The 15,081-nt window shown below is 31.4% G+C and overlaps 1 long non-coding RNA gene across 1 annotated transcript; it reads right to left on the bottom strand.

Annotated features, from left to right (window-relative positions):
- Positions 1-1,321: 1,321 nt before the first annotated feature.
- On the bottom strand, positions 1,322-2,792 carry LOC134282259 (uncharacterized). Its single transcript, XR_009995253.1, has 3 exons — positions 2,724-2,792; positions 2,095-2,173; positions 1,322-1,552 (listed from the first exon to the last, which is right to left on the bottom strand). It is a non-coding gene; the product is annotated as an uncharacterized LOC134282259 (long non-coding RNA).
- Positions 2,793-15,081: the final 12,289 nt, after the last annotated feature.

The following is a 15,081-nucleotide window of genomic DNA, read 5'->3' as shown; positions in this document are numbered from 1 at the left end:
TCCTGAAATTATCAATGTCTCTGCTAAAATGTTGGAGACTTATTCTGCAAATATATGTATGTGTGAATTATAAAAAAAAAATTCAAAAAAGGAAGAGATTTTTATCCGAAATTTTAAACATTTTTACCATTACATAATTTATAGATTCTTCAATAATTTGATTTTATGCACAAGATGAATGTGAAAGTAATTAATGACGCATAATTGGATACGATAGATAGTCCCTTGTTTACACATGGCATTTCTTGTGTGTGAAATGTGTTTCCGTATAATTTGATTTATTTACAAATTGTTCATGATTGTCGTGTTGATGTAGACTTATTATAAACTCCCGAATTCTGATATTTAAGGATTCTGTAGTGTTGGGTATGAACATGAAGAAGATGGAAATGCTTTCAACATTATGAAAAATATAAAGCATAACGAACGCCTTTTTGGGTGCAGATCATGAAATGTAATAAGCTCCACGGGTATTTGTTGTCCTGTGCGCATTAATCCTGACACCCAAATTCTTACTTGGCTAGTCATACCTTTAGAAAACATTTATATCAAGATGAAAGTTAACTCGGCATTAGTCGGCAACATGCGCCATTCCATTGTTTAAGTTTTATTAGGTGATTACACCGCCTATACCCGAATTCGCGGATTCAACGATACCCTTTTATCGGGTATTATACGCGATTTCAAGGATAATACCCGATTTCGAGTATTCTCTCCAACCTGTTGAAGGCTGTATGACGACACCATTTTCATTTGTGATCTTCCATTGCTGAGAATAGAAAAATCTCCAATACTTTTTGTTACATCCGTGTTTTCCTTTCCGAGTTTTGCTATGTCTAAGACGTCCACATGTTAAAAATAATCCTGAAATTGGTTTAAATAATTGTTTTTTCTGTTCAGATACGTAGCTCGCTGCACTGTATTGACTGACCCTCCGGTGAATACGGCCTAAAATCCGGTGAATATGTAGTGTTATGAACTGTTTGCGTTTGTATAGATTATATGGGGACTATAAAATGACTATATAATAAAATTCTGTATTTTTCCCACAATCATTTTGATGAAGATTACTAACGTTTTGAAAATTGTGACTGATCATTGAATTTAAAAGCAACTTCAATTTAAATTTTACAGTGACACATAAGGATATCACAAATCCTAATAATTCTGCTTAAATGTACCGGTGCGTTACAAACTAAAACGATTGTGCCAATTATTGAACGATCTAAATCAAGAACATATAATATTATTATATTTTTCAAATATTTATCCTGTATAGGTATGTATCACATTCACCAGAACGTATGACAAACATACCGAGAATAATTTCAATAGCAGGGGCACATACTTCCAGGAATTTGTCGTTATTTTCATTTATTACACAGTGATATTTGAACATTGAAGCCTCTGTGCAGTTTTGTTTTTCAGCCAGTTCGTGACATTTTTTAATTTTTTCTGCCTTTTCTTTATCAGCTGTCGTTACAGGGCAAGTGCTGACTTCTTGGACTGTTCTACGTGACCATGTACAGTTTCCTCCAGTATTTGTACTCTCCTAAATTCAAGGTTAGGATAATGTATTAGAAAACATGAAATAGTGCAGTAACTTGATTTCCAAATCTACATGAGGTATTATGGATATAGATTTCAAAATTATTCAGACTTGTTACAAGTAAGATAAAATATTATTTTTCATAAACTACCTCAGTTAAGCAGGAATGAATATCTACTCTGTAACGTCATTTTGCCATACTTGACATCAAAGCTATGGTGCACATTGTTTTGTTTAAAATATCCGTTGAATAACATGGATTTTATGGAAAGTTATAAGTCAAAAATGTATAAATAAAACATGAAGTCAGTGTTTAAAAATCCATGAACATGAACTATAATGCTTCCTGTCTGTATACCCACGTGACACATGAAACGTCGTAGTTCAGATCCTGACGATTTTTCTAAAATTCAATTTAATACTAAAATAAATCTTTCACAAAAACACGCACCCTCACACACACACACCCTCATCCTCTAACCCTCTCCTTCACCTTCCCTAACTCACACACCCTCACACTCAGACAGAGAGAGATAGAGACTCACTTTTATGAAACATAAGGTGATGAATATTGCCAGGAGAATCATGTTTGAGGACTTCAGAGCTTGGCGTTTATATAATTATCTGTAAGCAAAATATTTAGATTTTGTTATTAGTTTTGCATTTTGTATATAAAAAAAAACTTTGTTGACAAATTTGAATGACATCTGAAAGAGTGTTCATACTAACTTGAAATAATATACCATTAAAATGACACTGAAACCACTGAATTCACAAAAACCGAACTACGGGGACTATAAGTCTTGAAGTTGCTTGTGTTTTTTTTAAATAAAAGTACTTTGATTTTAATATGTAGGAGAAAAAAACGTGTGTGTATTTTTTTCATATTGACAGCATTAAAATTTGTTGTTAATATTTTCTTAACAAAGAATTATCCTGACGATAATTTCACACAAAAGATGTTTAAGACTAATTATTTTTTTTTTACTTGGTACTGTGTTACATGTAATTAGAGGCTCTGGAATAAAACTGGCCCGACACAAAGCAACAAAATATCTAAGGGTTGAAAAAAGGTACATGTACACAAATATAAAATTGATATAGTTTTCTGGAAAAAATCTCTTAATCGACATTTTTTAAAATTAGGTACTGTTCCTAGAAGATTCAAACTTACCATAGTTTATCTTAAATCATGTGAACACTCTTCATACTTTCGTTATACACCTGTACGTTTCAAAATGGCGGATAGTTACCCGAGACTAGAAAAGTACGCATGCTCCAAATTAACGATATTTTAAGCCTCATTGTCAGCAAAACACACACAAAAAATTAAATCCATACAATATCAAGAAGTCCATCGACAATTACCACATGCTAAGCATTGTGCGTTGCACCTTTACGATTACCACATGCAATGTGTTATTTAGATCGTTCTAGTATATATAGATCGTCCTTTTCAAGATTGCTTTAGATTAGGTTTTTTAAATAAAAGTGGGGCAATCAAAAAGTTCAAGGACCAATGCGATAAAAGAAAACAACAAAATATATAGTTGAAAATTTTAGCTGGATAAGTTGATATTTTTTTGCCAATTTATTTAAGGAATTTTTATAAAAAAAAAATTTAAACTGTCCCAAGTTATGTTATATCGTTTAACATAACTTGAAATAAGCTTCATTCCTTGTAATATAATTCCAATGTAGACAATGATACAATTTCCCAGTTTTTCCTTTGGAAAAAGGCTTCAAATATAGCAAATTTTAAAAGTTAACGTCAAGCGGATTAATATACAATTATAGCCTTTTGATGAGGTCAGTCCCTAGAAATATAGACATCAGAGAAAGCATATTGACCGAGCACGAAGTGCGAGGTCGATATGCCTTCTCTAAGTTCCATATATCTAGGGATTGTACCAAATCAAAAGGCTACAATTGTTTTATTATTTTTTATCAGTTAATAGGAAATGTCTTAAAATCCTTCTGAATGATAATCAGTACCTTCTCATACAAGGCATTGTTATGTCAATGCATTATGACGTCATAGTAATGAAAACCAGCTGCAGTGTCTGTTTTTAGAAACATCCAGTCTATAAAAACTATTGTGACGTCAGCACTATTGTTGTTTCACAGAGAACATTTCTAATTTTAGAAACAGCGGGTCTATAAATTTTTAAAATAGAAACATCGAGTCTGTAACACTTTTTATAATTGATCATGTGATCCAGTTTGAGCCAATTAGATAGTTGGAACAATACAGAAAAATAATAATACGTTTTGACGTAACTCATTGTGACGTAGGCAAGTTTTGTTCTACAAAATGGATAAAACTGTTTAACCAATCATGTGTCGTGTTGCAACTGAAATTAAATTATTATAAAATAAAAAGGACATTATATGATCTCTCAGGACTGTCGCATTTAGTTTCATGAAGCATTGTTTCTCAATGTCCGCTCCCTCTTCATCAGACTCTTTTCCTGATGAGATTCCCTGGAGTTGAGTAAGGAATTAAACTCCTGTTGTTTATATCACTACAATATCCCGAATTGTTGTTTTCCATGCCTATGATATTGCAATTTGATTTATACATTAGAAAAGATCCTCGTTTGATTATATATAATAAGCAAATTTTGTATATTGGAGGTATGTATTTACCATACATAATCAACTTATCATATTTGAAGTAATTGACTAAATTCAACAATTTTAACTGTACATATCTCATCTTTCTGATATTCATCTTGTATATAAAAAACCAAGTATATATTTTGTACTCTGTATGTATTTTATTTTTGTACTCTGGATGCATTCAATTTTTATTTCTGTTTTTGACTATTTAATTTTCAGGGGTGTTCCTAACATATTCGTTTACTGTTTCAACAACAAAACATTCCTTATAACTGTTGTTAATAGCCCTTCTGGCCTTGAAATTGTAATGATCGAAAATTTTGTCTTCTTATACTGCCATTTTGATTTGCAAGATAATTCGGTCCAACACAATACTTGAAGAACCGTGCGCAATTTTTTTTCTACGCAATACAAAAACATGCAGTTCTTTTTAATATGTCGCACTGCAGCTCTCCGGTAAACCAATTTTTTTTAGTAGAGGTACAGGACGCAGCTAATATCAAGTAAAAAACCCCTCAAAATTATACATATAAGATTAGTAGATAAACCTTTTTTCCCAAAGGTACATGAAACAATTGTCATGTTGCAACAAGATACAATAAGTACAATTCATACATATAACTAATTTTTCTGATGATTTTAGAACAGGAATTAGTTTATGCAATTTACATAATATACGTGCTGGAAAAATGCGATTTTTCACGTATTTTGTTATTATTTATTTGTATTGCAGAAATAGTTCGTTCGATATTTGTAGCGCATTTAATTTTAGAATAAATTTGATAAACATTTTTTTTAAAAAGTTATATGGTAAAAGCCGGTGCTAGAAACACTGTGCACAATCGGGTTTTCCTGATTTTTCTTCCGTTTGGAGCTCCATACCCCCTTCCTTCGAAGAAAAAAAAAACACCTTTAGCTACTTATAATAATCTTCGGTATTTAAAGACGAAATAGTGTATAGATGATAAGGATGATATCTGTTGGCTTTTTTGCATAAGATATTCGATGCTCATTTACTATAAATATAAAGTAAATCTGGATTATTATTTTTAATTTTAGCCTATTTGGAAAATTTTCAATCTTTTCAGGAACTACATATTAATGAACAGGAAATTGTTATCTAATAAGGTCATGATTAATGTGTTTATTTTTATTCATAAGCGGAATTAATTCGAATGAATTGTTTTTCATTCCCATGAAAAAAAAATGTTGCATCTCATCTTTTTCGTCATGCTTCATCTTTTGAAGTGTATAAACTGTGCATGGTGCTATGGGTAACTTATTTGTTCATAATTAATTCCCATAAATTCTGAAATTGCATTGAAATGAATATTATGATGTATAATCAATAACATTTTTCATTTGTTTATAAATGATCAACAGTGAAAATGGTCATCAAATATGCTGCGCAGGATTTTTTCTTAATCTCGACACCGGTCATTGTGATGGTAAGATCAATTCAAATATATATAAACCATTTCAACTGCTTTTTTCAAACTTGTTATTTTGACAATGCACTTTTTAGAATGTCCAGTTGGATATTTTGGTCTTAACTGTTTGAGGAAATGTTCTTTTCCTACATATGGAAAAGAGTGTCAAATGGACTGCCAGTGTTCAGAAAATCTGTGCGACTTCTACACGGATGTCAGCAACAATTAGGTAATATTTATTGAAATATTTTCCGAGAGTTATTTAAAATATAAATAAAATGTCGTTCTAATATTCAATTTGAAGATGTGTTTTTGTCTATTCATCAAAAGTTTTTAACTTTAAAATCAATAACCTACATATTGGATCATTATCATTATAATTAAAATTTATTGACACTAAACAATAAATTTAATTTCTGAATATTATAAAAATAATTTGTATTTCCAGAGTCAGAAAATTCAATCAAAAGCACAACGCAAATAAAGTATTCCGAAACTGAGGACGAGATACTGGTTACAGGTGGAACATTATATATTTCTAAATCGATACCGGAAACAACGCAAAATAATTCAAATATTGATAAAAATTCCGATGTTAATGCTGTTTTAATTGCCTTGTCTATGCTTTTCTGTATTGTATGCGTCTTCACTTGCATATTCAAAACAAGTTTATGTAGATGTAAACAAAACTTTGGAACTAATACACAAAGTACAAAATCTACAGAAATACATCTGGAGATGGCACAAATTAAAGAGGAAACACATAATGAAGTTGAAAGCGCAATTCACGACGAAGAAATGTATCTATGTCCGGTTTTTGAAAATATGTCTATGTATGAGGACATTGATGCTCTAAATTCTCCCGATAGGATCAGTAAAGATGTAGTCACCAACAAAATAGCACCTATTTTAGATGAAAAGGATGGCCTTTCATTTTTTAATGAAGAAAACATATATTTAACGCCTTCCTAACCATAACTTATTTGTACATGTAAGGAATTTCTATGGCAAGCCATTTGCTATTAATTTTGAAAAAAAAATATCTTATAATTACAGAGACATATCTGATTATAGAGAGAGATCTTTTGAAAAAAGAGATTTCTCCCAATTTAAAGATTTCTCTCCTTTTTTAGAGATATCTCTTTGAGAAAGGGATATCTCTTAAACTTAGAAAGATCAAAGAGATATGGTCTCTTTATCCTTAGAGATATCTCTTTCCTGAAAAGAGATATCTCTAAACGTTTAAAAGATGTGTTTTTCATCCAGAGACCTTTTAAATCTTCTTAGCCATTAATATGCCCAGTATATATCAACCATAGAACAGTTTAAGATCCAGGAAGCATTACTACTGTACTTCCAAACACTATATATATTTTCAATGATTTTGTTAAATACGAATGTAATGAAAACGTTAATACAGATCGCTGTGATATATGTTCGGGCTTAAAACTTCACAAAAAAAAAACTCAATGAACCCGTTGAAGCACATTTCAAACTCAAGGGTCACAATTGGGAGGACATGATAGTTGTGATCATTGACTATTCTCAAAACTGGACCGACGACAAGAGAAAAAAGCAGAAGAAAATTGTGGTTTGACAGGCTTGTCATTTCGCCGTAGTGTTATTAACAACGTGGATGCCTTCACTACGATACACATGAGTTAGGACAAAATGTCCGTTGTAAACAAGACTTTTTGTCTCCATATAGTTATTACAACTTAAAAATTCATAAAAGTTTGAGCTTATTTACCAATGTATTATTTGTTTAAAATTGAAATACATATGTACATATTTCAAAATTCAAAATGACTTTATAAATGTTCCATTTTCTTCTTATCCAATTCTATACTCGTACAATTTCCTCCATTATTCTCTGCTTCGATTCAGTTCCTATGTCATTATGAAATACAACTATATGAGAGAAAATATAAAACATATGATTTAATATCAGAAAGTAATTATTTCCGTCGTGTATGTAAATCATACATTGTCGTAATACTAGTCTTGTCGGACGTGCTTCCGGGTGTCCATAGTATTAAATATATATCTCAAAATTTGATAAGGGTTTTAAATGATGTCATATTCTTATTCTATCCCTTTTGTAAGTTTCCGTTATTATTCTCTCTCTTCATACATATGGAAAAAATCATGTTGTTAAAATTAAGGAAAGGTTTTTACCTCACCTGAGCCGAAGGCTCAAGTAAGCTTTTCTGATCACATTTTGTCCGGCGTCCGTCTGTCTGTCTGTAAACTTTTCACATTTTCGACTTCTTTTCAAGAACTGCTGGGCCAATTCAACCAAACTTGCTACAAAGTATCCTTGGGTAAAGGGGATTATAGTTTGTTCAAATGAAGGGCCACGCCTTCATTCAAGGGGAAATAATTGATGATTTCAGTGAAAATTTGGTGGTATGTTTTAAAAATCTTCTTTTCAAGAACCACTGTGCCAGAAAAGATGAAACTTATTGGGAAACATCTCAGGTAGTGTAGATTCAAATTTGTTCCAATCATATCCCTGGGGGTGGGGCGGGGCCACAATGGCTGACCAAAGTTTTATTTAGAAATATATTAGAAAATTCTTTAAAAATCTTCTTCTTAAGAACAGCAAAGCCATTATTGCTGATATCTATATGGAAATATCCCCAGGTAGTGTAGATTCAAGTTTCTTTAAATAATGTCCGCCGGGGGTGGGTTGGGCCACTATGGTCGACCAAAATTTTATATTGAAATATATAGGAAAATTCTTTAAAATTCTTCTTCTTAAGAACAGCAAATCAATAATTGCTAATATCTTTATGGAAGCATCCCTACATGTAGCTAATGTAGATTCAAGTTTGTTTAAACTATGTACCCCCGAGATAGGGTGAGGCCACAATGGCCGACCAAAGTTTTATATAGAAATATATAGGAAAATTCTTAAAATCTTCTTCTTCAGAACAGAAAAGCCATAATTCATCCTATTTATATGAAAGCATCACCAGGTAGTGTAGATTCAAGTTTGCTCCAATCATGACCCCTGGGGGCAGGGTGGGGCCACAATGGCCGACCAAAGTTTTATAAAGAAATATATAGGAAAATTCTTTTAACATCTTCTTTTCAAGAATACCAAAGCCATAATTCATCATATTTATATGGAAGCATCCCCAGGTAGTGTAGATTCAAGTTTGTTCAAATCATGTGCCCTGGGGGTAGGGCTGGGCCAAACTTTTGGTTTTACACTTTTCTTTAGTATTGTAAACTAATTTCTTTTTTTTCCTAGCCACAATGCTCGGATGAGCGATGTGGCCCCTGGGCCTCTTGTTCAAAGTTGTCAGAACTTGTAACCAATCCATTTGTATAATTATACAATAAATTATGTTCAAAACAAACTAAACAAAATTAAAGTGGTTATTCTTTCTTTTTATTCTAATAAACAATCCCTTCCAAATCATAACAGGCAATACATTAAATTGATAATTTGTTCTGAAACAAGGTAACTATGACAAATTAACTGCTAAAAAGATCCTCTCTGCAATTGATATATCTAATTCACGCATTTAATGTAGAAGCAGTACTCTGTTGCTGATATTTATGTATATGTACTTTTAAAATCATCAGAGATATGGGAATGGCATAAAACAGATGATGTTAAAATATCCATCTTAATTATTGCAATGATTTTAAGGGTAGGTCAGAAAGCAGTTGATAATTTCATGTATAGCATTGGGTATATATCCACTCGCACTAACAATGAACTTAAAAGTTTTTAAATCCTGGCTAAAGTTACAGTACTGTAAGAAGGCATAAAAATAGCATACTTAGTGCCTATTATAAAGCTTTTGTTTTAAGTAATGACAACAGGATTATGTTAATTAAAAAGAGTTGGGAAGTTGGGCTTGAAAGCCGTAAGTCATGGTAGGCGTTGGCACGATAAAGAACTCTCACTGCCCAGTGCCACGGTAGGCGTTGATACGATAAAGAACCTTCGCTGCTCAATGGCACTGAGTGCCGATTATAAGATTGAAATTTGAAGCCCTTGACGGTGACATTTCTATATCATCTAAAATAAATTCCGAATGCGAAATAAAACTATATACAATCAATCAATTATAATCAAACCACCAATTAAAAAATAAATCTCTTGATATAATAACAATTATAACATCTAAATCTCAAAGAATTTGCTCATTCAGTTCTTTCAATAATATTGAGGATAAATTCCTTTTTATTTTAAAATTAAATTTTATGAAAGTGTGAGAAGCATGTGTATTAAGAAGTAATATATGAAACTAAATGTATTTAAACTACAGCTAACGTTTAGAAAAAGGTAAAAGAGGTACTCTCAGTATCTAGTTTGGTACAGCTCTATGAAAATAGTTTTTGTAATAATTACTTGATATTCATATCTTTGTTTTGTATTTTTATATGTGATGTGATTGGAATATAATTTTTTTTTATATATTATGAAAGTGGGATTGCTTTTTTGTATTCTTTTTTTGTGTAAAATCCTATTAGCCTTTGGCTTAAAGAATAAAAAAAGTGGATTCAAAACTGCAGATGTATTTTTGTATAAAATCTTATGAGCCTTTAGTTTAAAGACCAGAGAAACTGAAACTGAACAAGGATGAAAGCAAATTATATAAATCGGGTCCAATCTGAAAAAAGCAAAGTGATTTAAATTACATTAATACATATATCATTAACTTTTATTCATAAACCTTTGGAATATTTTTTAATATGATAAAAACTTATTTCCGCTAACTAAAATTACTTATTACATAATATCGCTTTCTACATTTACCATCAAAACTCTCCCTTCTGACGCAGAAACCGTAGTTGGGCCTACAGCCGGGTGTTCAAATCCAATCAAGTGACGGGAAAAACCGGTTTTCCGAAGTCCCTTGTCGCAGTTGTTTCTTTACACAAAAGTTTTTCCAAAAGGAGTAAACCTTGAAAAAGCAATGTAAATAGATTTCTTTCTGTTAATATTCTCCATTAAGTGAAATTCCTTAGACACATTTTTATATCTTAATTGCATTATTGTTGTCATTTGTTGTCACTTTTTTCCTGATATAATTACAGATGTTTGAACTTCTGATGGATTTTCTATCACCCAGCTGTTCCCTATATAGTAACTTCTATATATTCAGCCTGTCCATTTCAATTTCCATGGTCCTACATATTCTGTGTACACACAAAAAACAACACATTTTTACAAAATATTTCAGTGTACAATCAATTCTTTTAAAAATACAATTTCAATTACAATTTTTGTTTGTCAAAATTTTAAATCAAGGAATTTTATTTTTAATACCCATAAGATTGAGTAGCCGACATAAACATGTTTTATTAAAGATAACGAAACTCATCTTGTCTAATTCTATCTATTAGTAAAACAAATCTTACGTCACATTTCTTCTTATATGTAGTTTGTATGAAATGTATTGAGATAAAAAACGGTAACCAAGCTCAAAAGTCTAGTAATTAATCAATGCAAAAGAGGAATGGACCAATCACGACCTCCATAAAAGAGAGGTGGGATGAGATGTCATGGAAGATCGTGCATTCCCTGCGGAACGGTCACAACCGCCTGCGGCCTTTGTCATGATCGGGGAATAACTGGAAAATCCGTCGACAATTCAGTGTATACATGTATATAATGGCCTAACAATGTGTATGTTAAACGTCAGCCCCAAGATTTATATCATGCAAGTAGGACATACAGTTAATTGGAATTAGTCCAGCTAAAGAAAACCTTTCACTTTTTTGATCAAGGAAATATCTGTCAATTTCTACATCTGAAGCAAATCTGGAATTGGCCAAACGTAGATGTACCATCCATATGCAAGTTTAATCACAATAGGCCGTACAACTATAGAACTTTTCCATATTTATTACACCGTTGACTCGTCTGTGAGACGTAGGTCACTTTCAAAGCAAGTCCGGAAGTTTCAATCCCTACATGTAACTAGAACATCAATATGCTACCGTCATAGAATCTCAGTCAATAGAACGGTCGTCCCGTGATCAGAGTGTCGCAAATTCAGATCTGAAAATTAAGAGCATGCTCTTCGTACAAACAATTCCTAAAACGAGAAAAATGATTGGAAAGCAGGTTGATGAATCAAGAATATCAGCAGTCTCGTTTAAAGTCATCATTTCGTAAGTTCTGTGGTAGGTACAATGACCTTGTCAGGTAGTATAATTTATCATTGAGTCAAATACTAAATGACTTTTTCATTCCAATTGTTAGTCCGTTATTTATACACTAAATTGACGACGGATTTTTCCGTTATTTCACGATCATGACAATGAGCACACGGCGGGTGTGAACGGTCAGCAGGGGATGCTCACTCTTCCATGGCACCTGATCCCACCTTTGATATTTCGGAGGTATGTGCTTGTTCTGCTCCTATTTTGTATTGTTTTATTGACTTTGATATTGAATACTGTTGGTAATCTCTCCCCTTAAGACAGCTTATCCGTAGAATGCCCTATTGAATTAGAATATACCAAATTCATTTGCAAATTTCGATTTTAAATCAGCATATCGTATTTTTTTCTTTCTTATACATATCCTTTATACATAAATTAAACATTGATTCTATGGCAGATTTATTAAAAAAGTAGAGAGAACTTGTCTTCATCGGCATTTGTTTTGTGCATAAAGGCTCGTAAAAATAATTTGATATATAGTAATCCAATGACAGCTTGATACAGGCCTGTAGCAACGGTTTTCCAGTTGGATGATAGGGGGGAGGTCTGAAAAAAAATCCGCATGCTACTAAGGACCCATATGCTATATAGTATATAAGTGTATAGTAAATAGGTCCCTGATACTACAGCTAGAGCTGTGCTACACGTGTACCATCAGCTTTTTTTCCAATTATGATTTCTTCCGTATAAATTCAGAACAGATATGAAACCCCAGCCACTATGGGTTACATATATCAATATAGCCCAATGTTTTTAAAATAACAAAACCATATCGGAAATAAGATTTTTAAACAATTTTGCCATGAAAGTAATATCAGTCAGAAAAGGCAGATCATAATAGAAAATGTAAACAAACCTACGTGAATATTTACTAAACCTAGAAAATGTTTCGAATTGAATTTCGGTTAAAACACATGCATATGGTCCACGTATTGTAGTCCTTTTTTTTAAAAGGGCAACTTGTTTCAAAATGGGAAAAATAATACTATAGACATAAACGAGACAATTTTATAGCACATATTGTTATACGAGGGTTGTCCCCTAAAATCGAGAAGTTGTCTAGTGTGAAAAATAAACATCACTGCGTTCTGAAGTTTTCACTATTATTTAGTACAAATTGTAGTAATATACACAGCATATTCAAGCAAAATATAGGCATAAATAAACAAATTATGAAATTTTATGCCATGTATTGTATCACCTTACAGAGCATGGTTTAAAGCGTTAAAGTGTCTAAAAGAGCGTCACGTTTTGTCTTTGCTCAAAATGAAGTTGGATGAGTCCAACTCAAAGTTTCATTGATACACATTCTTTAGTCTCCATCAACAGCTGAAGAACCAAATGGACCCTCAGGCGATCTTCGGAAGATTTATTAGTAAGTCACCGACAACATTCTCATCAACATTCAACTACTGAAGCTTCTGTGACAGCGTCTTTTGTTATTACATTAGGAGTTTGTCCGCATGTTTTGTACGGCCATGGGACTCAATCAAAAAAAAAAAATTCGCTAAGAAAACTCCTATTTCATTTGCTTTGTATGCTTAAAATATGTTGATATGTTTTGTAATATTTTTTCTTCTATTGTCGTTTCAAGTCTATAAAGGTGTCATTACAAAATCGAAACAAAACTGAACTGTTCACCGGTGCGCTGTAACGTCATAAAACGTCGTTTTTTTTATGTGTTGTTTTTACTACTTTCCCATTTCGAATGATCAAAAAACTGCCAAAAAATAGGAAAATGCCCTTACATTTTTACAATGAATACAAAATTGATTGTGAAATTGAATATTAGGACAATTTTCATCCAAATCTAATGTACTTAAAACTTTTATTTTGAATTCAAACATGTATATTCTTTAACAAAACCTCGTTTTTTTACCATGCGCCGTAGGAAAATACCTCGTGCACATTCAAGCATAATAAAATTTTTATTTTTACCTACATTTTATAAAAAAAATATCATGCACTTAAATAAGATAAATAAACATTTACTGAAATTTTCAGCTAAGTGCACCTATTACTTTTTGAGATAAACGCTTTGTACACGATTTTAGGGGACCCCCCTGATATATAAGAAACATTAATTTAGGCAGCATAAAGAAATTGTTTGAAAAAGAATAGAAAAATACAACTCAAATAAATTATTGCTGAAATAGCTAGGGGCACGAGTGCAAAAAGTAACTTTAGTTTACTTTATAAAGCTAAACATTAACTGAGAAAACCATATGATACCTCCAATTTTCAGAAATAAACTAATGATAAAAAAATTAAATCTGATGAAAAAATCTTTTATGAATTTTTAAAATTGAAAAAAAAATTTTTTTTTGGAATATATTTGATCTATCGTATTTTAGAAGCTTAATTTTTTCAAACTTCATCGCAGAAAAAAACCGAATAAACAACATTTCACAAGATGACATTCACAAGAATGGAAATTTCTATAGAAAGAATGCACTTATGTTTAGTGTTTTTTTTCTCGTTTTTGAAATATAAATGAGAAGTGTTTTTGTGGATATTCGACAAAGTTTGATTGCTTTACTTTGAAACCAGATGGATATGTTAATGAGCTACATTTGTATAAAATAAATAAAATTTCCTTTCAAAAAAAAGAAAACTTTTTGTCAATCTTACTTTTTCCTTTGTTCTCTTTTGTATTACTCCAATAACCACAGGAAAAAGCAGAATTATCAGAATTACAAGAGAAATATGGTAATTAAAAGTTTTCTAGATTCCCTAAAAAAAAAAAATTTAATTTTTGCTTCAATATCAGCTTGATTTATTTTATAATTATCATTTAATTACATTTGAATATACTGATGATTTTAGGGAAAAAAAATTTACAAACAAATTTTACCCTTTTTAGGAACCTAATATCATGTCAAAGTTTAGAAAAAAATGGAAATTCTTAGAATATTCTCCCATAAGAACTGGAAAAAAAAATAACTTTTAAACATTACTTATATTTTATAAAATAATATAAAACCCAATATTGGTAAATCCTAAAACTAAAGGTTTACATGTGAGAACAAATTTCATGATATGCTTGGTGATAAAAATGTAATATAAACTTTAGAAATAAATGCCAGCCAGGTTAATTTTATAAGGAAAAAGGAAAAAAGGATACATCACCTTTATAAATGGGCGATTTTACCATTTTGCATTTCCCGGCTTGGAATTTTTTAAGGTTTAAATAACACTTTAAGCATCAAGTTAACATATTCTAAATTTTCTCTTTTCTGTAAACCTTTACCCCCAATGTGTTTTATCCATTTCTATAATTTTTTT

The sequence above is a fragment of the Saccostrea cucullata genome, unplaced genomic scaffold (assembly GCF_032062105.1).
Source record: "Saccostrea cucullata isolate Sc308-1 unplaced genomic scaffold, CSIRO_AGI_Scuc_v1 ctg14819, whole genome shotgun sequence".
Classification (NCBI taxonomy): Eukaryota; Metazoa; Mollusca; class Bivalvia; order Ostreida; family Ostreidae; genus Saccostrea; species Saccostrea cuccullata.
The sequence above is the reverse complement of the archived record's forward strand: the minus strand, read 5'-3'. Positions and strand labels throughout refer to the sequence as shown.